We start from the raw sequence: 27,197 nt of genomic DNA, 5'->3' as shown, positions 1-27,197 counted from the left end.
GGGAACGGAGCTCAGAGAATGAAGCAACTGGCCCAGTTCACACAGTCAGGGGAAAGGCACACGGCCGGAATCCAACCGCCTGAGCTCTTGTCCTGCCTGTTGCAGGTTCTCTTTGAGGCTCAGTTTATAAAACAGAAAAAATTATCACAGTGTGTTGAACCTTGGCTCTGTGGATTCCTAGCAGACCATGGAGGAACTTTTGGAGTGAGATGTGTCTCTGTTAACCCTCCGAAGTAGTTTGGAAAACACTTTTTCCACCCAGAGAAGTTTTTCTTTTATCAGTGTGTGAAATGGGCCCATAATCTATTTTGATGACATTGGGGAGGCTGCTTTCTTGTGCCCTGTCTTCCGTGACATCATCTTCTTCCTGTGCTAGAATTGTGGGGTGGACCTTGTCTCACAGGGGCCCCGTTGGGTCAGGGTCTGAGGCAGCCTGTGGTCTTCTCACCACATCCAAATCCCCATCCTCGTCCAGCTGAGCCCCTGCCCCTTCCTGGCCAGTGGAGCAAGCCCCTGCAGGTGGGGTCTTTTCTGGGTGACCATCTCTGTGGTCACCACCCGCAACTTCTGAGTCTGTCCAAGAGTCTTGGTTCCACCGAAGCTTGAACTGTGCTGTTCAGCCACACCATGAGGTGTCTCTGGTTTGGGGTATAGAGGTGGACGTTAGCACAGTGTTGCTTTTGAAGGTGACCTCGTCCATGGCTGTGGTGAGAGCCGTCTGTACCATGGCCTGGGTCTCACGCTGATCCTGGGACAGGAGCACCACCACGGGCCCCAGCCTGGAGTCCAGGTCGGCCCTCTCACCGCAGAGTTCAGGGCGCCACCGTGGCAGATGGTGTGCCAACAAACTTTTAAAAGAGTATTGACAGCTAGTATTGTCAGAGATATTTGTGGGAATCTAAATTTGCACACTGGCTTTAAAGAGAGCAATTTAGCAATATCTTTCCATTTTGAATGTACACATCCCTTGATGTACATTCTTCCTACAAATGTGAATCTGTCCTACAAATACACTAGCCCACCTGTCTTAAAATAACAGCAGCCATTGCCTGAGTACTAACTGTGGAACAGATACTGTGCATGTAAGTAATCTTTAAAACTGCCTTGCCCCTGAATAGCCAAAACCATCTTGAAAAAGGACAACAAAGTTGAAGGACTTACACGTCCTGATTTTAAGACTTATTACAAAGCTATGGTGGTCAAAACAGCATGGTTCAGACACAAACACAGAATATAGACCAGAGGAATAGAAATAAACCCCTCCATCTTTGGCCAATTGATCTTTGACAAGGCTGCCAAGGCTGCTCAGTGGGGAAAAATAGTCTCTTCAAAAAATAGTGCTGAGAGAACTAGATACCCATATGCAAAATAATAAGGTGGACCCCTACCTCACATCATCTACAAAAATTAACTCAAAATGGATCAAAGATCTAATTATAAGAACTATAAATATAAAACTCCTAGAAGAAAACCTAAGGAAACATCTTCAAGACCTTGTATTAGGCAGTCATTTCTTAACTTTACACCAAAAGCAGGAGCAACAAAAGAGAAAGTAGATAAATGGGGCTTCATCAAAATTGTAAACTTTCGTACATCAAATGACTTTATCAAGAAAGTAAAAAATAACCTACAGAATGGGACAAAACATTAGGAAATCATATATCTGATAAGGTTTTTTTTCTTTAAAGCTAAATTATTAAATATCTTTATTGTCATTGCACTCATATATTGTCCAGAATACATCTATAGCAATTCAGCAACAGTGGTTGCAACAAAAGTAAGGTAAATAGGTTTACAAACCATTTGATTTCCTTATTAGATAAGAAGTTTTCCTAGAAGGAATGCAAAGAACTGCAATTCAAATCAGATTATATATGCTTAACCATTATTTAACTTTACATAAGATTAAATATAACCCTCACCACTACAAATCTATTAAGAATCAGAAAAGGATTTGCAGTACACGAAGTCTTGACCATTAATGAATTCCACTTTGAAATCTCTATGAGTTAAAATGGCATTTTCCAAGGTTTAAAGAAAAATAGATTTTATAAAAGGGATTCTTTTTAATCACTGAATACATCACTTTTGTTACTAATACAGAAACATGTTATGCTTTTTCCACCGCAATTTGCTCTGAAAAAAATAATTCTCTCAATTAACATCTAACAATTGCTACATTTTCAAGACCCAAGGAATTAACAGCAGGCATTCTTTCTTCTTTAAAAAAAAATTTTTTTTAAATTAGAGAAGTTGTTGGTTTACAGAAAAGTCATGTAAAAAATACAGCATTCCCATACATACCCCTGGGGTAATTTGAAGCTGTTATGTTGTCCAGAAAAGGCCATGTTCTTTTAATCCCTTCCTGTAGGTACAGACCTACTGTGGGTAGGACTTTTTGATTAGGTTATTTCAATTGAGATGTGACCCACATCATTCAAGGTGGATCTTAATCCTCTTACTGGAGTCCTTTATAAGAGGATAGAAGACAGAGAGACAGAAGCAAAAGAGATGAAATTAAGAGAAGTTCACAGAAAAAGCCCCAGAGAAGCTGAGAGGAAGGCACTGAAACCAGAAGCTGGAAACAAAGAAACTTGGGAGAGAAGGACCAGCTGATGTTGCCATGTGCCTTCCCATGTGACAGACGAGCCCAAGATCATTAGTAGCTGATCTCTAGAGAAGATACCGTCCTGTGGATGCCTTAATTTGTACATTTTTCATGGCCTAAGAATTATAAGCTTGTAAATTAATAAATCCCCATTGTAAAACCAACCCATTTCTTGTATATTGCATTTTGTCACCTTTAGCAAACCGAAACACCCCCCCCATTATTAACACTTGCATTAATATGGTATCTTTGCTACAATTGATGAAACACTATTATAATTGTACTATTAGCTATAGTCCATAGTTTACACTAAGGTGTATTTTTATTCCAATATACCACCCTATTTTTGACACATTGCTATCGTGTGATACTTTTGTTATAATTCATGAAAGAACATTTTTATAATTGTACTGTTTATTATAGATTATTGCTTAAAATAGGGTTCACTGTGTTCCATCCTATGTTTTATCTTTTAATTTTTATTCTAACAGTACCACCTGAAATTTCCCCTTTTAACCACATTCACGTATATAATTCAGTGCTGTCAATTAAACTCATGATGTTGTGCTGCCATTACCACCATCCATTTCCAAAACTTAAAATCAACTCAAATAGAAATTCTGTACAAATTAAGCATCGACTCCCCATTCCCTACCCACGGTCCAGCCCCTGGTAACCTACATACTAGATTCTAACTCTATGAGTTCACTTATTCTAATTATTTCCTATCGGTGAGCTCATATTACATTTGTCCTTTTGTGTCTGGCGTATTTCACTCAACATAATGTCTTCAAGGTTCATCCTTGTCACATGAACCAGAACTTCATTTCTTTTTAATGTTTTATAATATTCCATTGTATGTTTATACCACATTTTGTTTATCCATTCATCAGTTGATGGGCACTTGGGTTGTTTCCATCTTTTGGCAATTGTGAATAATGCCACTATGAACACTGGTGTGCAAATATCTGTTTGAGTCCCTGCTTTCAATCCTTTTGAGCACGTACCTAGTAAAGGGATTGCCAGGTCATAGCGTAATTCTATACTTAGCTTCCTGAGGAAGTACCCAACTGTCTTCCACAGCAGCTGCACCATTTCACATTCAATGAGTGATTGAAAATGTTCTCAAATTGACTGTGGTGATGAATGCACAACTCTGTGATTATACTGAGAGCCATTGATTATACACTTCGGACGAATTCTATGGTGTGTGAGTAAAAACGTTAAAAAAAAAAAAAAAGTCAACATCACTACTACTAATTAGCTTGGGATAAGCCAGGCAGTTCTTAAAGTTGCTTTAAAAAACAAAATTCTGAGTTCTGTGTATTTAGGAAAATTCTGATTGATTCTTTTCACCCTAGAGTGGGCTATTCATTCATTCTTTCATTCATCCAACATTTATTATTACCTAGTATGTGCCATACATAGTACTGGAAAAATAAAGATAAAAGACCCAGAAGGAAAAAAAAAGTTAATGGATAGAATTGCCCAGTTTTAACTTTTGTTTTCTTTTCCCTGATAATCTTTTTTTAAGCCTTCACACCTGCTACAACTTCCCTTTTTAAGTAAACAATCAACATTACTTTTGCCCCAACCAAGGTTATTTTCCCTATGGTTGAGCAGATGGGGGGTGGGTGGGGGTACTCTGCAGAGCTGCCATATCTCCAGTCCACAGGGCCCCTTGGGAACCACACGCAGGTGAAGGTCTGGGGCAGTGCTTCACACACTAGAAGGTACTGAACACACAGTTGGTTTTTATTGATGAGACCAGCACTGGCAAACATGTGCTGAGTGCATTTTTGGCTGGAATTTTATTTTCTCTCAGGAGAACCAATCAAAACACATAATCAAATTGACTTCCTGATTGGTTCTGTAATAGTAGTAAAATTCTGACCTTTATGGTTTAATGCTAATGATTTCTTTTGGTGATTTAGAACTTCCTGCCAACACTCAATTTTGCTGCCCTCTAGAAACCTAATTTCACCATACCTTCCAGTTTTAGTACATTATGACTGAAATAGCCAGATATTCTCAATGAAGACATTAGAAATTTGTAGATGTGTTTAAGCATATATATCCCAACTTCAATTTCAGGCTATATTGTTTCTTGATGTAAGTATTGATTTGGTATTTAAGTTCCATCAATATTTACCTCCAAAGTCAATAAAGCCTGATGTTAATCTCAAATGACATTGATATTTGCTTAGAGTTTATTTCTCATGTCTTGTGCTTCATTATTGAGCCTGGTGAAGAGGCTGGGGTTTGGTTGGAGGGAAAAACTTACAGACCCACGGGTTTGGAATGAGTCTTTGGAGTTTCGTTTCTCCTCTTTGGAAGATGGTGTCAGAGGCCCCTTCATCACTGACATTTGATGGCTACACTGTCAACATATTTAGAAGGAAGCGAATTGTCTAAGGTCAGGTGGTAAGTGAGGGGTAAAACCAGCAATATAAAACATGGTTTTTCATTTGGATGGACCAAAAAGAATTTGTTTTCACTGATTTCAGTTGGTATCACTTGGAAACAAATTTCTGCAGAAGTTACAAAAACAACCAGATGGCCTTAAAAACTACGACTAAGGGGGTTAGGTCCTACCCCAAAGGATTCCGGTTCCCGTGGGTGGGGCCCTGCTGGAGGAGCCCAGAATCAAGGCAGAGGGTACTGAGTAGGAAGTTCTGCAACCGCCTCTCAGCCCTGAAGGAGCCTGAAGGTCTCTCAGCTCCTGGAACAGCAGCAGCTCTGCTGCCAGTTATACCCAACACTCTCACACGCAACCTGCAAAGAGGGCTGCACAAGTTCCCATCGCTGTAGTGTGACTAGGAGAGGACTCGGGGATCAGCATTGTGGAGTATCAGAGCTGGAAGACAGTCTAATCCAAACCCTTAGGTTCACATTGAGGACACTGGGTGTTTTACTCAAGGAGACACAGCTAATAAATGAGTGGGACTGGACTTGGTTCTCCTTGCCTCCAGCATTTTATCCCTAGCACTTTACTACAAATGTATCATCAGATGGTGGTGCACACTTCGCCTCGTGCCAGGAGCAAGAGAGAAGGCCAGGCCAGCCTTTAATAGGCAGTGCAAGGGACCCTGAGGCTGGACCTCACTGAGTCTGGTCTAAAGCTCTCAGACTTCTGACACTGACTCTGCAAAAGATGTGACAAGTCATCTCCTGGCCACCAAAACCACCGTCCAATGTGAGCCTAGGGGCTCTCAGATTTCTAGAAAGATCCAAGTATCCAGCAGTCTGATGCAAATAGGCAACTTGCCATACTGTTTGGTCTTTAGCTATAAAAATATATTATTATTCAGAGCTCCGTACATGGGGGCTGCAAGAATGACCAGCACATGCCCAGGGTCCTGTTTGCCCCAGTGAACTGGGCATAAGTAAACCCAATCAATAAGAGAGTAGTGCTGAGTATCTGTTGCCAGGTGCTTAGCACTGAGCTTGAGGATTGGACAGATAGAGACACCCCTAGCCCCTGCCTTCTGAGTACTTAGCTACGGTTGCAGGGGAAGAGAGTGATAAAGAACACAGGTTTTGGAGCCAGGTAATCCCTGGATCAATTCTCTGTTCAACTTCTTCATAGCTGTGGGTGACTGCACCTTGAGCCCCAGTGCCTGGGGATAATAATAGCACTTTCCTCACAGGATGGTTGTGTGGATCAAATGAGGGATTTAGCGCAGTGCCAGGGGCAGCGCTGGAGCTCCATGGGTGGTGTATTTACTGTTATTAGTAATGGACCTGGAACCTTCAGCATTGCACTGGAGGAAGGCCGCCAGCTCAGCTGTGAGCAGTGGAAAAAGCTTCAGAGCAGAGGAGGGGAAGGAGAAGGCATTAGAGCAGGAAAACACACCTCGGGCGGCCAGGGCCCCGCCTGTGCCCGGTGGGGTCTTGAGAACCAGGAAACCTGGCTTCTGCTGCTGACTCCACCACCAGCTCCCCAGAGCACCGCACTTACTCATGACCTTGTGTCTTCTATGAAACAGGGAATGGCTTCATCTCTCAATTCTTTTCTAGTTCTAAAAGACTGAAATAGCCACACATCTCCAATGGGAGAAGAGCCAGAGCAGAAGCTGGCGTTGGAGAGGCTTTACTGCAGGATTAATTTGTGGGCTTCCTCCTGAAGTTCCCATGGAGCATGTCCTTGCTATAGGGCTTTTACCTGGTGAAAAGCCAAGCTACTAGAAGCCAGTGCCTCCTTTTGTGAAACCTCTAGCAACTGAAGAGATTAGGCTCCATGTCCTGAAGGGGAGGAGAAGATAGAGAGGAAGGGCTTTGTGGGCCGAGAGGAGGGGGAGGAAGCTATTTCCCCCAGGTGGGTAAGGCGTCAGAGGTCAAAGAGTTTGGGTTGGTGAGAGGAGCAAGTACTCAGGGCAGGCTCCTGGGAAACAAACTCAGACTAACATGGAGGAAGTTTACAGGGGGACTCTCAGAATCAACGTGTGGGAAAGAGAAGGAAGGAGGAGTGGCAGAGCAGGAGTTTGTGACAGAGGCCTGAGGTGATGCCATGGGCAGCTCTGGAGCAGGTATGGCCTCTCAGAGTCATCCGGTCTGGAGGCAAGGGTTTACGCCTTCATGCAGCGTGCTACCAGCATGCACCAGTCACTGGACACGGCTGCCCCAAGAAGGGGCAAGGCCCTGAACAGGACTCGGCTGAGAGCCCACAGCCACCAACGCTCCCCCTGGAAGGTGGATGAAGAGGCAGTAAGGCCACACAGCACGACGTCAACAACAGCATACCCAGGCTCTGGCATTAGACTTCCCAGCCTCCTCAAACAAACAAATAAAACAAAACAAAAAAACACCCTGTGGTGCCATGCCAGAGAACCAGGCATTGAAGGGTCCCCATGAAGGAGGACTGCAGCAGCCTGTCTGTGAGGCCTGAATAATAAAGGGCCTACCTGGGACCCCGGAAAGCCTTCCTAAATCATGCTCCCCACCCCAGCCCACTGGGACAGAGCCCTGTAATGACTGAAAGACTGAGAATTTTCTGCGAGCTGTGTGGGATGGTGGGTTGGCAGATGAGGGGTACTCGGATTCAGATTTAAGTCAACACCAAGAAATTTGTTAAAGGTGACATTTCTTGCCCACCTCAGTTTATGGAAGCAGCAGTACACAGGCTATATTGGCTTAAACCCAGCAGAAGGCTCCTATTAGAAAGTTCTGGAAAGAAACTGGATTTATAGGGGAGCCTTAGAGAAAAACTGCAGGGTTAGAAGAAGGAGGGTGGTGGGAGAATAAGAGCGTTCGAGGAAGGTTGGTCTCCAGTTGATATTCATTCATTCAGCAAGTGCATTCAGCAAGTGCATTAAGGCATTTAGGATAGACACTGCAGGAAACCAAACCATCATGATGACCCTGCCTTGAGGGACTTTCTTTCAGGGAAGAGGGACAGTAAATAAATAATAATAAAAAGGATACAAGTCAAATAACAAAATAAAGCAGGAGACTCAGACTTGGGAGAAAGAGTTGCTCTGGCAGGGATGGCAGAGACCTGAGCAAGTGATGAAGCAAGTGGAGTGGGTGTCTAGGGACAGAGGGACCCACAGGGATCAAGGCCCAGAGGCAGGACCATGCTGGGAGTTTCAATCCGGCGCCATTGCCTGGGGCTAAGGAAGCTCCGAGGCGGCTGGAATGCCCTAAATACCAAACAGAGCAAATCATTATCACAGATGTTCTGCTTTCAACAGACTACCAGAACCCAGGAGGAAAGTTTTCAAATCTCCAAGAGTTTATATTTCACAGAAGTGAAATAAGCTAGAACTGGCCTCTGGCATCACTGTCTCCCAGTGTGCTCCTTGTGAGGAGAGGCTTAAAGCCATAAAAACGTGGCTTGTCCTCAGAGCTGCTACCGCAGGCCGTAAGCGACGTTCGCTGGGTGTGGGCTTCAGCAGCGAATCCCCTGAGAGGGTCCGGAGTGCGGGACGCGTGTGGGGGAGTGTGCTCCCAGCGCATGGGGCCGCCCTGGGGGCTGCAGGTGGCTCTGAGGCAGCCGGGGGAGGAGCAGGTGTTGCCGAGGAGGCAGGTATGAGACACCGCCTGTTTGCGACGCCGCCCTCGCGGCAGCGGTTGGCTCTGTGCCACCCGACTCCCACGTGGCGCCCTCTGCTGGTGGGTTTTCCCGGAAGTCTGTGTTTGGGCTGCCACGTGGGTGTGGGGGCGTGGCCCGCTGGCCGCTGAAGCATGTACTGGTTGACAGCACGGCTGAGTCCCTGCCTTGCACACCTGGCACACACCTGGAAGTCCCTCGCCCCTCTGTACCCAGGGTCCCCGTGATTCCCTGGGGATCCCCCTCTGTGGTGCCCCCTCCCAAGCTTTAGTTCTCCAGAATCAGCCCCATGCTGTACATCAACTGTATTCAACTTATTTCATTCTGCACTCAACATTTTACTTGGAAGCCCAAGGTGGAAACCTGATGAGAAAGGAGAGGTTCTGGTTGAAGGATGGGAAAGGGAGGGGCAGAATCTGGCAGCTCAGCCGTGCCTCCCCCATCCCACCCCACCCTGGCCCGGCCCCTTCACGTCCAGAGGCGGAGGGCACTGCTGAGCACCTTTGCCACTCTACTTCAGCGGTTCTCAGCATCGGTCCAGGACCCCCGGGAGCTCCCCAAGGAGCCACAAGGTCCTCCTCCCTTGTACATATCTGTGTGCAGCAAGATTTCTTTGTATTTTTCAACCCAAACGACACATCCCAACAGATTGGATGCAGCAGCAGATGAAAATCCAGCAACTTCTATTCAGTCAGACATGAAAGAGATTTGCAAAAATATCAAATAATGTCACTCTTCTCACTAGTTTTCTTTAAAATATATAGTTATATCTCATGGAAATGTTTATGCTAAAATATAGTGTATTATTTTAAGTGAATTAATAAATATTTTTAATTTTCTCAGTTTTAATTTCCAAAATAATAAATGTTGACAGATGCAAGCCCACATAAACAAATACTTCTTTGAGGTCCTCAATAACTTTTAAGAGTGTAAAGAGATACTGAGACAAAAATCTTTGAGGACTGCTGCCCCACATCTCTGACCCAGGGCCCCTCCCAACAAACCAATCTGTCTGGCTTTCCATGTCTCAGAGCTTCTCAGGTGTGGCGGAGATCATAGCAAACACATGGTGCTAACAATTTTCCTGGCACTGTTTTGAGTCTTTTGCCAGTATTTACTCATTTCATCCTCATATAAGGCTATGAGGTAGGCACTATTATTATCCCTCATTTACAAATGAACCACAGAAGACATTAAGAAACTGCATATGGTCACACAGTTAGGAAGTGGCAGAGTCAGAATCCATCCCGGGCAGGCTGGCTCCAGAGTCCACGCTTTTACTGCCTAGGCTGTGCTGCCTCCCAAACCAAATTATTAGTTACCGATGCTCACTAACCCATGTCCTTTCCAAATAACATGTGCATTTAATAACAGTCTTTGATGTTCTAATTCAGTGGTTTTCAATCAGAGATGCTACTACCTCCTGAAAATGTCTGGGGTGTCACTTTGGGTGTCATAATGACTAAGGTTGCTATTGACTTTTGTTGAGAAAGGTGTGGGAGCAAGGATGCTAGTGGGATATCTGCTATCGGAGAACTGGCCACCAAAATGCCCACTGTGTCCTCTTTCCAAAACACTGCAAGAAAGGAAAGAGCCAAGTCTAATTTGGCAGCATGGCAGGCTGTTGGTTTGGTTATATTTTCAATATGAAGGTCTTTGAGGTTTCCTCCAGTCCATGAAATGAGTAACCATCTGTGCCAGTTTGGATGTACTATGTCCCCCAAAATGCTATTATCTTTGATGCAACCTTGTGGGGGCAGGCTTATTAGTGTTGATTGGGTGGAAACCTATTGGTTCAATGTTTCCATGGAGATGTGACTCAATCAACTGTGGGTGAGACCTTTGATTGGATGATTTCCATGGAGGTGTTGCCCCACCCATTCAGGATGGGTCTTTGTTGGATCACTGGAGTACTTTAAAAAGAGCCACATGGTCCCAGACACAGAGTAGCTGTGAGTGACATTTTGGAGAGCATCTGAGAGAGACATTTTGAAGATGGCCGTTGAAAGCAGATTTTTGCTCCGGAGAAACTAAAAGAGGACAAACACCCCAAGATCAACATTTTGAAGAACCCACAGGAGCTGAGAGAGGAGCTAGAACACAACACGGGATCAGCAGATGCCAGCCATATGCCTTCCCAGCTAAGAGAGGTTTTCCTTTGATGAAGGTATCTGATTGTTGATGCCTTACCTTGGATACCTTATGGCCTTAAACTGTAACTGTGTAACCAAATAAACCCCATTTATAAAAGCCAATCCATTTCTGGTATTTTGCATAATGGCAGCATTAGCAAACCAGAACACCATCTTCTTAACCAGAACATCTAGAATGTCCAAGGAGCAACAGCTCAGCCTTTTCCTGCTTCTCCAGGATTCCAGCCTGACGAGTTTACGTTTCTTTCCAAAACACTCCACATCCATATAACCCCTGCCTTTGGGTGTGCGTAGGATTCAGGGAGTGGAACTAAGGCACTAAAGTTAAATCCAGTGGTCTTCCTTCTTAGTTGTGCTCATCCTCAAGATCTGGGAGATGTGGGTAGGGTTAGAAGAGGGGTTTGTAGAAATACTTCCAAAATAGGGAGGAAGCAACAAAGGAAGAAAGGGTAAATTCTACTCTTTTCCTTAGAAATGAGTCTTGTTCTTAAGTTTGGACAATCAGTCTAGGTGAATTTTATTGAATTATATCCTAACACATTGACTCATCCCACCCTATTGTCTCTAACAATATGGTGAACTCAAGGGAAATGTCCCAGCTAATAAATAGATGTCCCCAAGGAATTAATCAAGAACTGGACATTTCTACAATTCAGGCTTTGCTTGCTCTTTGAAAAATTAACCATGGGAGACTACACTTGCCCAATACTCTTTGCCTGCCTTCATGGGCCATGGGAAAATGCTAAGCTTGGCATCCAGGGACACAGATGCTTCATAAGGGAAACCAAATCAGTGCTCTGCTGCCTTTTCAGTACAGTCCCTGGCAACCATATGCTGGCCATCCTTTGTTTTCTGATCTTCCTTCTCCTTCCAACATATTGCCCTTCAGAAGCCTTCAGAGAGACTAACTCTCTGACCCTAACTCTGAAGGTTAAGGTCTCATGTGATGGGAGGGTAGACAACATCAGATTTCACTGGATGCTCCAGGTTCTCTCTCCCCCAAGAAATAGTCGAGAAAGGCTACAAGGCCAACAGCTCTGTTTGGCTTCCTCAGCAAAATGGTGAATTGGGCCAAGTCTGCCTCTTTTGTAAACCACCATTCCATCTTCTGGGCACTTTGCTCCACTTTGGGGCTCTGAGGCCATACTGCTGCCCTGGTGTGTCCTGATGTAGTATGAACTTAATGAACCATCTGACAGCTAAGGTATGAGGGACTTGTTCTGTCAAGAGGGAACAATGAAATAGAAACAGTATCCACAGGTGATCCCACTGCTACATATAAGGTCACCCCTGGCCCCCCACTTACTGGCTGTGGCCTTGGTTATGTTACTTAACCTCTCTATACTTCCTTTTCCTCATATAAAATCAAGATAATAATAGTGCAATCTTATGAGTAAATACGTGCAGTGCACTTAGAAAGGCAACTTTCACGTCGTTATGAACATTGGTAGCTTCTGGATGGTGAGACTAGGGGTGATTTCTTTTTGCTTATCTCTAGTATTCATTTATTCCACAGTGAGGATTAATTTCTTTAAAAAAAGAAAAAGAAAAAGAAAAAGAATATGTTATTTAAAAAACAACAAACAAAAAACAGAGGTCCAGAGGCAGGGGGCCATGCTTTGCTGGAGAAGTGCCTCATTAATCCACGCGGCCCGTGGAGTCCTAGACACTGACCACGTTGCTCACTGATATCTCTGCATGTTCTCTTTGGATGCCAGGAGGTAATTCTGCTAATCTAGAAGCACAGACACATTTCAACCTGTGGTTCTCTCTTAAACTCTGCATCCCGTGGCTTTCGGCTCCCTAACTCTCTTCATCTGTCCCCTTTGAGTCCAAAGTCATCCTCCTTGACCAAGGAGATGGGACGAGCGAGGTCAGGTCACTGGGGAGGCCTCTGGCCTAAATACCCTCAGCCTGCCTGGGTCTGCGGCCCTGGGCCACCTCAGTGTAAGTGGGCAGCTGGGCATTCAGGGTGACCAGACACTTTCTCACAACCTCTGTCAAGCATTTGAAAGTCCTTCAGCTAAACACAATGGATGAGGAGACAAGGCTGGGGAGGGGGTGGGGGGCAGGGGTTGTTGTTAAAGAACTTGATCCACCAGGAAGCTGAATCCACACTGACTCTCTCAGTGAAGGTGAGTTCTTCAGAAGAGTTAAGACTCCAATCCACAAAACATTTCTCCCTCTGCCCCATAGATGGGGCTGTGTTTTCCATACGTGGGGTTCTGACATTACTTTCCTGGTGAAACCATATTGTATTTTAAATTGTGGATTTTTTATAAAGACAATTATTAAGAATTGCAGTTATAATGAAGCATTTAAAACTTAAGTATCAGTATAAAGAATCAATTTTACTAAAAGAAGTATATTAATGGATATAGTAAAGTATGAAGTGATAGTAAAACACCAATAAAAAACACTGAGATAAAAAAGAGGACACTTTTGCATACCAAGGAGTAAATTCATATTCTACAATAAATAATAAAAAGCATTCTTCAAATGTCACTGAATTTGGGACAGAGAAAGAGATAATAAGTTTAAAGAAAACAATCCCTGTCTATTTTTAAATATTTTACCTTCCCTAGGACTCTAGAAGATATTTGGGCAGATTGTTATTTGAGAATTTTTGTTCGTTTTTGATGTTGTTGTTTAGTGGCAAGTAGGAACGTGGAGAATTAATGTTCCTTACATTTTCCAGTGGATTTTTCTCAGATATTACCTCGTTGGGTAACTCACAACAACTGAGTGACATAGGCAGGAAATGTATTCTAGATTCCAATTCACAGATAAGAAAAGTGGAGCATAAAGTGTTTATTTGGCTTGTGTGAGATCATATCAAAAGTCATGGCTCAAAAAGTTTGTGGCCTGAGAAAAATCTGAGGTAGAATGTCTGCTTCACGGACGCTTCCTGTGGGCCACATGGCGTCTCCTCAACACGTCAGACGCTGCCTGGCTCTGGCAGGGCTCCACAAACAGCCTTGGTGGTGTTTTCCCGTTGCCTTTACCTCAGAGAAACCTGAGCCTGCACCACCTCCGAGGGTGGTGTCTGCTTTGGAATAGGCCTATGGTTTACACTCCCTTAGGAACACTGTAGTGGATTCTATCCATATTCTTTTACAGGAAATACCAGGAATTAAGAGTGTTCCCTCCTCTTTAAACCAGCTCTCTGCAGACTTGGCCAGCCGGTTCTGCCTGCCTAACCACAACTGACCTTGTTTTTGCCCACCTGGGGGTGAGGGGCCCTGAGAAGGAATCGGAGGGACCTACTTCTTGACCTCAGGTACAGGCTGACAGCGATGGGTGATTTTATACAGTGTGCCAGGGGCTTGGGGGTTTCTCTAAAGATCTAGGACCAGGATCCCTGACCCCAGAAAAAGGCACCCTCCTGCCCCGTCCATCCGTGGAAGGGCATCAGCACAGGATTCTCATGTGCCCCACTTTCTCGGTATTCTTTCCACGCTTCTGTGAGCTGACTTCTTTCTTTTTAGTTGTTGTTTCAAAAAAAAATATATTGAAAAACACCAGAAATCTATGACAAGCATTTCCCTCAATTTTGTCAACCAATCAAATCAGTGTTTTCATGTGTCCATGTTGTCTCCTGGTTCCTGTCTATGAGCAACTTCATTTTTACATATTTACAGTAATAAGATAGAGAATTTTACACTCTTCACCTAATATCATACCAAGTGTATATCTCCATTTTGCCAGTTTTTCCATTTCTTGTTATAGCTTCTCTCTCCCCACCCCTCCCTGCTCCCTGACCCAGGCCCGCAGCCTGCTGGGTATCCTTCTATATCCTTCTGCAGTCACACACAGCATGTATAGGGAGGTGGAGTTGTTATGTTTGCTCAGCAGCTTGCTTAATCACTGAACAACACATCCAAGTCATCTCTCCAGGTTGCAAACCAATTTCCTTCTGGGACTTTCGAGAAGCCAGAGGAGGAGCCTCACAGAATCCACCTCCTGCTCTGGCTCTCCCTCGCCCCCACCATCACCTGCCTTTCCCCCCACCCCCACCTCCCAGCAGTGGAGTCCCTGGCCCTGGGCATCTGCTGAGAAGACCGGGCAGTGGCTGGGAGACAACCAGAGTGAAAGGAGGTGGGTGCTGGCCCAGCCCTGAGGACCATGTGCCCACAGTGGGCTACAGACCCCCTCAAGCTGTCAGGTGTCTCTTTATGCTTTCTGTTCACCACCAGAGATACACTTGGAATTTATCTTAACTTTGTTACCTTCATCAGCACGATGGAGGAGAAAGGGTTAATGTCTGCTCCTCCCAGGGTCACCCCTTCCTGCACCCCAGTTGGGTGGTAGAACTTGCCCAGTTACTCTGGCCTCTGGTCTCTCCACCGTCCATTCCCCTCTGACTCTGACACTATGGTCTGTTTCCCTGGGAGTCTGAGTCTGTGTGAACAGACACCCCTCTCTCTGAGCCTGCAGGGGAAACAGCAAAAGCCTGCAGCTGGGGGTCCTTTCCCTCTGCACTCCCTTTCCCCATCTGGGTGTTCTGATTACATCTCCTTCCCCTTCTAGACTCCACACTTTAAAAACAGGAATCTGTCACAGATCTTAAGGCACAAGTTAAGTCAGGGTTACTGTTTGATAAAGGAGTCAGGATTACTTAAGTCGGGGTTACTGTTTGGGGAATTCTTTACCCCTCTACAAGCTGTCCCTGAGGCTCACTTTATTTACCCTGCGTAAGCCGGAGGGAGCACTGGGGGCCCCCAAGGGGCTGGGTTCACTTTGTTGCTACTCAGAACCTCTCAGAAATGGTGTCAGAAGCTATTTTAAAGGCACTTGGTAAGAGAAATACTGTGAAATTCTCACTTTATTTAAAACCCTGGTTTAACCAGATGACTTGTCTATGTAGGCTAAGTACTTTCAATCTTCATCTTGCTAGGAAAATATTCAAAGGTGAGGATTCACTAATAGAAGAATCAATTTCTTTATCCAGCATCTTTTCCTTCTCTCATTTTCTTTGTGCAAATTACCAGCTTACTTTCTGAATTAATTGATTAACCAAATAGTCGGGTAGCAGCTACACAGCTTTAAGTGGTTGGGATGAAGCCTTCATTTGCCTGGTTAGAGAACTCCAACTTGGCCAGGCTGCATTCAGCGGAATTAAATTTAAAAAAAAAGAAAAAAGTTTCGGTTACGTCCTTAAGATACAGTGAGAGTAGGGATTTTTAATACAGGTTTTGCCTTTTACGATACAGAGCAGTTTGGGGAACCAGCATAAAAGCAGAGGCAGCCATTACTAACCAGTTGTAGATGGGACTGTGAAGTCACCATCAGCCATGGAGCCAGGTGATGGGAGGCTCCTGGGTGGGGTGGCCCAGGAGAGGCGGGGCCCTGGAAACTCAGGTGGGAGGACCCTGTAGACAGCATCAGTCTGGCAGAGCTGACCTGCGAGAGGCCAAGAAAGTCAGAAAGCCTGGGAGGAAACACAAGCCTTCAAGCCCAGCAAGTAAGACTGGCTGAGGTCAGCATCAGGAGAGCAGAAATAAGCCAGGGTGCAGAGAGGAAGCCAAACCCTCCAAAAGGGGCAGAGGGCAGCTCCTAATGGCTCTGGTCAGGGAGAGCCGGCAGGCAGGGGCCTGGAGTCCACTGAGGTGAAGCCAGGCCTTGCAGAGCTCTAGCTAGCTGTGTGCTTGGAGCCATGGAGAGCAGGGCCTGCCTGGCAGCTCCCTGTCCTAAACCTGGCGGAAGACGCACACTAGCCTAGAAGTTAGGCCAACACAGGGAGGCCTTTGCTAGTTTTCTTCTTGAAAAGTAAATGTTAGTCTCTCTAGATTACACTGAGTTTCCCAGTTTTGAGAAGTCTAGTGACAAGAAAGATAAACATGCCGAAAATCAGTTTCTACATTTTAGCTTAGATAATTGACTCTTTAAAACAGGGATATGTCACAGATCTTAAGGCACAGTCCCAGCCAGGGTTAGTGTTTGGGAAATTCTTTACCCCTCCACAAGCTGTCCCAAGGCTCGCCTTGTTTTCCCTGACTCTGAAGATGGAGGGTCCCAGGGCCGGTGCTGTGTCCCCTCCCCTCATGTAAGCTGTTGTCATAAGGTGGTCCCAGAAAGTCATTCTCTGAGTCTCAGTTGGGAACTCAGATGAGGAAATAACATATTTTAGTGGAAATGAAATTACAACTTTCTTCACCCAAACCCCTGTTCCCTTAAAACATCTAAAGTCTCTGTCTAAGAAAACACTCAGGAGACAGTTCCCAAAAGTCCAGTCCTCTTTGTTTAGTTTGGGCTACATGACCTTTGTCATAAATGACCAGTAACGAAACATTAGCCAATGGATCCGCATCTTTCAGGAACGTCAAGTAGTCTTTGTTACTTTGCTTCTTGGAAATGAGTAAACTTCATTTAGTAATTCCGAAATTTCTGGCAGCTGACAGCTAAAAACTAGTTTTCCCATTTTGGGTCTGTTCATCTAAGGAAAGGGACAATCACTGCACCAAAAGAAGCCAAAATTCCAGCCCCTAGGGCTGCAGCTAACTGTGGGACAAAGGCATTCAGACTCCCAGCTTCTCCGGGCTTGAGGACCCAAACCAGGGTTTTCTTCTTGAGACAGCGTTTTCAGGAAAGGCTGCTGTGGGCGAGGCCCAAGTCTGGTTAGGAAGTGGGAAACATTCCCAGTCTCCTCGGCCTCGAGGGTCGTGGTGGACCTCACTACCCCAAAGCAAAAGGCCTTCACATTTGAGCGCCTGGAGAGCTATGCTAATCATGTGTGGAGATCCTTGTTTCAAAAAATGAGTCTTAAGATAAGTTGAGTCATTTTTTTTTTTTTTTTTTGCATTAATTACTTTTTTTTCTAAAAGAACACCATGTTAGAAAAAAGTCCAACCTTTGGCCTCTCTGTCTTGGGAGCACATAGATCACCTGTAACATTTCTCTCTTCTTCCTTCTTTATGGTACAGGCTCCCTTGGGTGGTCCCTGCCCTGGTTCCAGCTCCCATCAATTGACTTGACTTCTGGGTTCTTGTAATGCCACTTCAACCTCAGAAGTGGTAGGAGCTTCCTGCTGTCGCTGATCTCTGGAGATGATTTAATATCTCCTTTTGACTTTTCACCTCCTGCATCAACTTTGTTACTAGCTCCTTGTATCACATCCCCTCTCCAACACAGATTTAATTGGAGTCTACAGTGATCTCAAGAGTGTCTAGTGAGACATAGACAGTATATCAAACTTAACATAGAAACCACATACACACTTAAACATTTAAAGAATGGTGTCCTTAAACTTATCAAACCTGTTCAAGGGAACAGGTGAGGGGTATAAGGTAGGGGCCATAAATACGAATAAGGATATCTCAGGTAGGAAGAAGATAAGGACACTCATTTTGGAGACCATTTCCTCTGGTCAGTGGCCCAGGGGAGGTGAGAAGGGACAAAGCTTAATGCTCTGTTACCCAGTTGGCTCAGTAACCAAACTCTCTGCTAACCAGCATTTCCCTGCCTTGCCAGACCAGTGATGATTATTGCTGATCAAATGAGCCTGGTTTCCAATCCCACCTTCACTGTATACTAGTGTGAATTTGGACTAAAGATGAGCCTCATTGGTACACTGGAGATAGCAATAGTACCTGCTTCAATGGATTATCGTGAGGATTAAATCCAGATATCTAGCACCTAGATAAAAGTTAGCTATTATTATCACTGTGTAAACTGTTGTTTGTTATTGTTATAATTATGCTCTTCCTGGAGAACCTGTGCTTCCATTACTGTTTTGCTATATTGGAAGGCCCCAATTTATCAAGTTGCATTCCTAATGTTCATTTGTAAATCAAGCACATTTCACCATAGGAACAACACGGTAGGTACAGAGTCCACCAATGCCTATTTCACACAGGGTGCCAGAACAGAACACATATGTCTTAGCACTGCACTGGCTATCCCGCCTGGGTGGCCCCTTCTGTGTCAGATGTTTGACTCAGACACCAGGCACCACCGGCTGCTACAGATGACGTCCACTCACCAAGTCAAAGCCACTGGCAAGGGTCGCATGGCCTGAGGGAGATTCGTGGGATGGAGCTGCCAGAGGAGCTGGAGATGGGGAGTGGATTGAGAAGAGGAGACAGCTGGAGGGGAGACGGTGGAGACTGGGAAGACTGGCAGGCGCCATATTTGTGTTCCGAGGGGTGGGTCCTAGACTAGCTTGTCCTTAGTGTTAAAAGCTTTAGGAGGTTGCAGGAGGGAGGACTGCCTCTGGAGACCAGGATTTTAAAAGTAGGAAAGTGACAAAATCAGATTTGCATTCAGAAAGATTTTGCTGGCAGCAATGTAATTGCCCAGGACATGTCTCATTCCAAATTCTGGGTCAATTCCTTTATTCTTTTCCCCATCAACCCAGAGCTAGACTTCTGTTTGTCTCTCTGGCTCTCTAGCCAGCTGTGGAACAAAACGTACCAGCATGGCTCTTCTCCTTCTCTCTGCTCTCTAATGCAAATACACAGCTCTTTAGAGGTTCTCCACAGGTTTTGATTCCAGGTAACCAGGGGCAAGCAGAAGAGCAAGGAAATAAACGTTCCTTCCCACAATTGTCACTACTCACCTCTGTCCATCTCTTCCATCCGAGGAGCCAGCTGAGACATACAGAGGCTAATGACCCTCGTGGATTAACCTGGAGGCTCAAGTCCCATTTGAGCCTTGCTCTCCACCCCTTCCAGGGAGGCTGGGAGGACTGCTGGACCATATTTGGATTCTGAGGGGTGAGAACTAGAGTAGCACGTCCTATCAGACAAGGAGGGGAGGGGAGGGGGCTTAGTTACAGAGGCTGAATGTAAAGTTCAGCTGGCTTCTTTGAGGACAGGCCAAGAGCCCATGACATTTCCACCACTAAAAACTGGTGAAGAGAAACCACAACAGGCGAATACAATGATGAGCATCCCAGATGGTCTCCAGTGATGAACTAAGGAAGAGAGACAAAACAAAGTGAGCCCAGGATTTCCTCAAAGCTACAAAACTTCCAGGATGGATTCCCCATAAAGTTTGGAGGGCAAGCTTACTTCCATGGTAGATCTCTGTGACGATGAGGGTCCCTGAGGGCATGGCCAGGTTTGCAGGAATAGTAGCCATGTCTCAAAAACAGGCCAGGAGGAGCAGTGTAAAGAAGAGCCAAAGGAACCAGAGAGGGGATTCTGGGCCAGACGCCTTCAGACCTGAGGTTCACAGCCCTGGGAATGTGTAGACCAGGAATATTCCAGAACACATTAGTGGACCATTGTTTCTAGCCAACTTTTTCTTTTAACAAGTAATGTCTTTTAAAAAGCAACTGGGGAAAGGGAGTGAAGATGGTGGCATAGAGAGGAGTGGAAGCTAGTTAGTACCCCTGGAACAACTAATAAACAACAAGGAACAACTAGTAAATGATCTGGAATAACTGCTGGGAGACAACGTGACAGTCCATACATCATACACCAGCCTGGATTGGGAGGAATGCCCAAGATCGCAGCATAAAATTTGTAAGTAAAAACTGCAGACCTGAGCTGAGAGCCCCTCCCCCATGGCAGCCCAAACTGCAAAGCCTCACTGTGTTAGAGAGCAGCACTCTCTGAACAAGGGAATATACCTCAGCCCAGCTCCAACTGGGGTTTTAATTAATAAATGTTGACTGCTCAATACAAACTACGAATCCCCAACAAGCAGACAGAGGTTTTTGGTGACAACTGACCTTGGAGACCCTGAGGACCTATCTGGGAGGAAGGAGGAGCCCAGAAGACCGGGTGCTGTCTCTGGCTGACAGGTGAAACTGAGGGTGGCTGTGGATTGGCTCTGAAGGGGGATTTCTGTCCCTTTTTTGGCTCAGTGGAGAAAGCCTCAGCCATTTTCAGTTCCCAGCACTCTGACTCAGGCAAGGGTGGAGACAGCAGAGGTAGAGAGACTATCCGAATGCAAATCACATCTCCCCAGGGGGTGTATTTTCCCTAAGAGGAAAGAGGTGGTGCCAAGCTCTACTACCTGCCCTCCATTCAGAAACAGACCCCAGAGCCTGGGGGAAAACAGCCACAGGCCACACCTCCTTGCACCAGTCTGGAGTGACAGGCTGACAAGCACCACCTGCTGGGCAGAAAAGTACAGTGGCTTGAGGCCTCAAAGGTTGTATCAATCTTCTAAGACACACCCTCAGGGGGACATTATGCTATTGCCTCCTTCTGAGGCCTGAGTGCATTCTGGTCTGGGAGAACCTGATTGGGATAACCAAGGAAACCAGATGCCTAGACAACAGAAAACTACAACCTACACTAAGAAAAACAAAGTTATGGCCCAGTGAAAGGAACAAACTTACACTTCAACTGAGATACAGGAATTGAAACAACTAATGCTAAATCAATTCAAAAAGCTTAGGGAAGATATGGCAAGAGAGATGAAGCGTATAATGAAAACACTGGGCGTACATAAGGTAGAAATTGAAAGTTCAAAGAAACAACCGGCAGAATCTATGGAAATGAAAGGCGCAACACAAGAGATGAAAGACACAATGGAAACATACAACAGCAGATCTCAAGAGGCAGAAGAAAACACTCAGGAACTGAAGAGCAAGACACCTGAAAGCCTACACACAAAAGAACAGATAGAGAAAAGAATGGAAAAATATGAGCAATGTCTCCAGGATTTGAATGATGACACAAAACGCAGAAATGTTCATGTCATGGGTGTCCCAGAAGGAGAAGAGAAGGGAAAAGGGGCAGAAGCAATAATAGAGGAAATATTCAAGGAAAATTTCCCATCTCTTATGAAAGATATAAAATTACAGATCCAGGAAGCACAGTGTACCCCAAACAGAATAGATGTGAATAGGCCTATGCCAAAATACTTAATAATCGGATTATCAAATGTCAAAGATAAAGAGAGAATCCTGAAAGCAGCAAGAGAAAAGCAATCCATCACGTACAAAGGAAGCTTGATAAGACTATGTGCGGATTTCTCAGTAGTAACCATGGAGGCAAGAAGAAGTGGTGTGATATATTTAAGATACTGAAGGAGAAAAACCACCAACCAAGAATCCTATATCTGGCAAAACTATCCTTCAAATATCAGGGAGAGCTTAAAATATTCTCTGACAAACAGACATAGTTTGTGAACTAGATACCTGCTCTACAGGAAACACTAAAGGGAGCACTACAGACAGAAAGGAAAAGACAGCAGTGAGAGGTTTGGAACACAATTTTGGGAGATAGTAGCACAGCAATGTAAGTACACTGAACAAAGATGGCTGTGAGTATGGTTGAAAAAGGAAGGTTAGGAGCATGTGTGACACCAGAAGGAAAGAGGAAAGATAAAGATTGGGACTGTAGAACTCAGCGAAACCTACAGTGCTCAACAATTTTGATAAAAGGTACAAATATGTTTTTACATGAGGGAGAATAAATGAATGTCAACATTGCAAGGTGTTAAAAATAGGGTGGGACTGGGGGAAAAATACAATCAGTGCAAACTAGAGACTATAATTAACAGAAACATTGTATTATGCTTCCTTTAATGTAACAAAGGCAATACAACAAAGCTAAATGCACATGGCGGGGGGGAGACATAAGGGAGGGGTATGGGACTCTTGGCATGGGGATGTTGTCTGACTCTTTATACTACTTCGGTTTAATGCTGTCTTGCCTTTTATTGCTTCCTGGCTGTCATTTTTTCTCTTTCTTTTTTTTTTTTTTCCTTTTGTCTCTCTACCTTCTTTGACTCTTCCTCCTTCTTTGTGGAAGAAATGGAGATATCCTTATATAGTGGTGATGGTGGTGAATACATAAATAGGTGACTACACGGAGAACCACCGATTGTTTACTTAGGACGGAATGTATGGTGTATGAACAAAACCATCTTAAAAAAAATGGATTGATGAAGAAACCTTGAGGGCATTATATTGAGTGAAATAAGACAGACACATAAGGACAAATATTGCAGGTTCTCACCGATATGAACTAGTCATAAAATGTAAACTCATAGACATGAAATATAAGTTACCAGGATATAGAACAGGGCTAAAGAATGGGGAGCAGTTGCTTATTATGAGCAGAATATTTAACTAGGGTGAACTTAAACGTTTGGAAGTGGACAGAGGTGATGGTAGCACATTGTGAGAATAACTAACAGTGCTGAATGTTCTGTGAACATGGTGGAAAGGGTAAGCTCAGAGCCACGTACGTCACCAGAAGGAAAGTTGGAGGTTAAAAGATGGGAATGTATAAAACAGTGAATCTTATTGTGGACAATGTCCATGATTAACTGTACAAATATTAGAAATCTCTCTCATGAACTAGAGCAAATGTATGACACTATAACTAGAAGTTAATAAGAGAGGGGCATATAGGAAAAAATATATGCCTATTGCAAACTATATACTACAGTTAGTAGTATTTTAACATTCTTTCATCAACATTAACAAATGTACTATACCAATACCATGAATCAATAATGGGGGGGGGTGGTTAGGGGTATGGGAGGATTTGAGTTTCCTTCGTTTGCCTTTCTTTCTTTTCTGGAGCAATAAAAATGTTCTAAAAATTGAAAAAAAATAGTTAATTGTGGTGATGGATGCCCAGCTGTATGATGGTACTGTGGGCAATTGATTGTACACTTTGGATCTTTGGATAATTGTGTGATTTGTGAACAATCTCAATAAAAAAAAACAACCACTATTGCCTGTCACCACTACTAGATTAAATAAAGAACATTTTAACCCCCAAAATTAGAAGGATAATCTCAGAATTAAACGTTTAAACCTTTAAAACTTTATAAAGAAAACCTTGTGGATTGCACTCCCATTATCCAGTGTATGGATGGATGAGTAGAAAAATGGGGACAAAAACTAAATGAAAAATAGGGTGGGATGGGGGGATGATATGGGTGTTCTTTTTTATTATTTTTTTGCTCTTATTCTTATTCTTTCCAGTGTAAGGAAAATGTTCAAAAATACATTGGGGTGATGAATGCACAACTATATGATGGAACTATGAACATTTGATTGTACACCATGGATGATTGTATAGTATATTAGTTAGGGTTCTCTAGGGAAACAATCAACAAGAAATATCTATAAATGTAAGATTTTGTAAAAGTGTCTCATGCAACTGTGAGTATGCACAAGTCCAAATTCCGTAGGGCAGGCAGCAAACTGACAACTCCAATGAAGATGTTCGATGAACTCCTCAGGCAGTGAACTGTCAACTTCAATGAACGTGTTCCATGAACTCCTCAGGAACAAACTGGCAACTCCGATGAACTCCTCAGGAAATGCTTCGCTGGTCAGCTGAAGAAGAAGTGAAGGTTCTCTCTCTGTCTCACTTAAAAGTCTTCAACTGACTGGATTAAATCCAGCTGATTGAATTCTCTCATTGTGGAAGACATGCCCTTCCTTGATGTAATCAGTCACAGCTGCAGCCAATTGACTGATGATTTAATAAACCAGCCACAAATGTCCTTGCAGTAACGGTTAGGCCAGTGCTTGCTTGACCAGACACCTGGGCATCATCACCTGGCCAAGTTGACATATGAACATAACCATCACATATGGTATGTGAATGTATCGAAATAAAGCTGAATTTAATTTAAAAAAACACACACAAGAAAAAAATATATACCTACAGATACTTGCCAAAAGAATAATGTGAGAATATCAATTATATAGCATGGACAGAATTCTGGTTGTTATTTAAGCTGGGTGATGAAGGTGAAGGATCATAAGGGTTTCTTATACTCCTTTGTCTACTCCTGTACATATTTAATGTTTACAAAATAAAGTTTTCAAAAAAGAAAAAAAATAAACTTTAATGAAGTATGCAATCAGTTTCACATTTCCTAGGAAATCTAACAATACACATCTATGATCCAGCAATCTTATTCCTAGGTATATGCCCTAGAGCAGTGATTCTCAACTGGGGGGATTTTTTGCCCCCCAGGGGACATTTATCAATGTCTGGAGATGTGTTTGATTGCCACAACTTGGAAGTGCTACTGGCATCTAGTAGGGATAGGCAGGATGCTGCTAGGCATCCTATAATGCGCAGCACAGCTCTCCACACAAAATGTCAAAAGGGCAGCTACTGAGAATCCCTGCCCTAGAAAATCTCTCATATATGCCAAATGGAGACACAGCTATAAAAATGTTCATTATCAGCATTGTCAATAATAGCAAAACTGGCATCAACCCAATGTCAATCAAGAGTAAACTGGATACATGAACTGTAGTTGATTCAAATGAAACACTCCATAGCAAGACAATGAACAGATCTTAGCTATGAAAACAACGTTGATAAATCTAACTATCATAATTTTGAGCAAAAGAAACAAGATGCAAAAGAGCACATGGAGTGGGAATTCATCAACATGAAGTTCAAACGAAAACTATATCATTTGGGAATGCATACATAGTAGGAAAACTATTATGAAAAGCAAAGTATTATGTTTATCACAGAAGTCCAAATGGTAGATATCTCTTGCGGGGAGCCTGTTGCTGTGTTTGGGATGGGCCGGTGTGGGCTTCTGGAGTATGTCAGTGTTCTATTTATTTCTTCATCTGCTGGTAATTACCTGGGTGTTCCCTTTAAAATTACTCATTAACTGTATATTTATAGTATAGGCACTTTTCTGTAATTTTTTTTTTTTTACAATATAAAGTGTATTTTTAAAATCATTATAGTCTGTTTTTTTCCCATTTTGACAAACACCAGTGAAATTTTTGTCATGGACAGATGGAAACTATCGTTTTCACACCATGGCTTTAGGAAGCCATAGGACATTCAAGGAGACCAGTACTCATTCATCAAACAACAAAGAAAAACCAGAACAGCAGAGCAGCCAAAACATGGAAGTGAAGCCAAGGGAATGTGACTGAGGTGGAGGCAAGTCCAGAGTGTTGGGCTTGGCCTGTAGGCCAGCTCACCTCATCCCTACAGCGAGGTGCCCTGGGCCCAGGTGCACCATCAGTAAATGCCCACCAGGCTCACGGCAAGGGCACCGCCACTTCACAGGCAAAGCCTTCCCTCGCGTCTGGACTCATTCTTCACAGGGTTCTGCTGTTCCAGATCTGTCGTCCCTTCCTTTGTTCCAACCTTTGATCACTGGGCATAGTAGCTTTGGGTTTGAGGAAAGAAAAACTTTTTATGCAATTAAGGCTCTCACAGCTTTATTGAGTGATTCATGAATCAGGTAGCATCACATTCAGAAAGTAGAAGGGAGCTCCACCGACGGGGTGGAGAGCAGAAGCTTATATAGGGCAAATGTGGAAGCAAGTGAGGAAATGTTCTGATTAGCTGACATTGTTTTCATTTTACTTGGAAGGGAAGGTCTTAGAAGTGGGGAGCTTAGGAATGAGGACGTTAGCTGGCATTGGAATGAGGAAGATAGCTGGCCATAACTGAATGGCTACATTTAAATTTGGTTTTCTGGACAAGCCAGGCATTTACAGGAAATAGAAACTAGCTTAGGTTTTTGGTTTTGCTGACATGGGTCTTAGCAGGGTTCCTCCTCATTGGGCCTACTAAATTTATTTTTCAAGTTTGTTCTCTTGAAATGTACAGATTAGTATTCTCTAGTAGCCCCTGTTTGGGCTGACTCTCCAGCTCCCAGCAGGGCCTTTACCCCATCAAGCTAAGCCCCTGGAACCCAACCTTGATACCAATCACTCAGCAAGGATCCCCACCAGCTGCCTCCAATTCTAATGCCTCCCAAGCTCTGGCCATCAACCATATCCCCAACGAACAAGGAGGAAGATCCAGAGAAAGCCAGATGAGCCAGGAAAGGAGAAGGTCAGCTCAGGCAGAATGCAGTTTAATGAATTCCAGTTAACTGAAGTTCTGCACAAGTGTTTGTCCCCAGTTGTCTGAGCTCTGATGTTGAAGAAATAAACATGAACTAATTCTCTGGCATTTTAAGACATGCACATAAATAGGGTAATTGACGGGGCCGTGTCTTAGACAGGGTTCCCAAGAAGCAGAACCTGAGGTGGGCATTTATTCAGGGTTTGTTCTCAAGAGAAAGGGAGTAAGGGAAGGGGGTTGGGGAGAAGGAAATCCAAGCAACCCTACACTCTCCACTGAGGCTGCTTCAGCCTGATCTGGAGACAGAGGCCAGCGTTTGTACACCTTGTTAGTCAGTCTTTGGTTCTGAGTGATGGGGATGGGTGGTAGGTAACCACCCCCCACCCAGTTGAGGTGACTTTCAGAAATTCTCTGAAGGAGGAGGCAGCTCCTGGCTGCCCGCCCTTTGCCCTCACAGCAACCAGGAGATGGACTGCTGGCTTAGTGTCAGGTATCTGGTGAAGCACCAACAGCACCCCCTACAATCTAAGAACTGAAACAGATAATTTCTCCATTTTCTGAATGCATCTTATTCCTTAGTACTGAATGCAGAGTATTGCCATCGGCTCTGCTCTGTTTGG

The 27,197-nt window shown here is 44.1% G+C and overlaps 2 pseudogenes; one reads left to right on the top strand and one right to left on the bottom strand.

The window, feature by feature from the left end:
• Positions 1–220: 220 nt before the first annotated feature.
• Positions 221–727, bottom strand: LOC119535230 (annotated as a pseudogene).
• Positions 728–9,054: 8,327 nt separating this feature from the next.
• The window catches only part of LOC119535229, a 61,952-nt pseudogene continuing 43,809 nt past the window's right edge, over positions 9,055–27,197 (top strand).

Source organism: Choloepus didactylus, chromosome 5 (assembly GCF_015220235.1).
Source record: "Choloepus didactylus isolate mChoDid1 chromosome 5, mChoDid1.pri, whole genome shotgun sequence".
Classification (NCBI taxonomy): Eukaryota; Metazoa; Chordata; class Mammalia; order Pilosa; family Megalonychidae; genus Choloepus; species Choloepus didactylus.
Note: the sequence above shows the minus strand (reverse complement) of the source record. Positions and strands in the feature narration are given on the sequence as shown.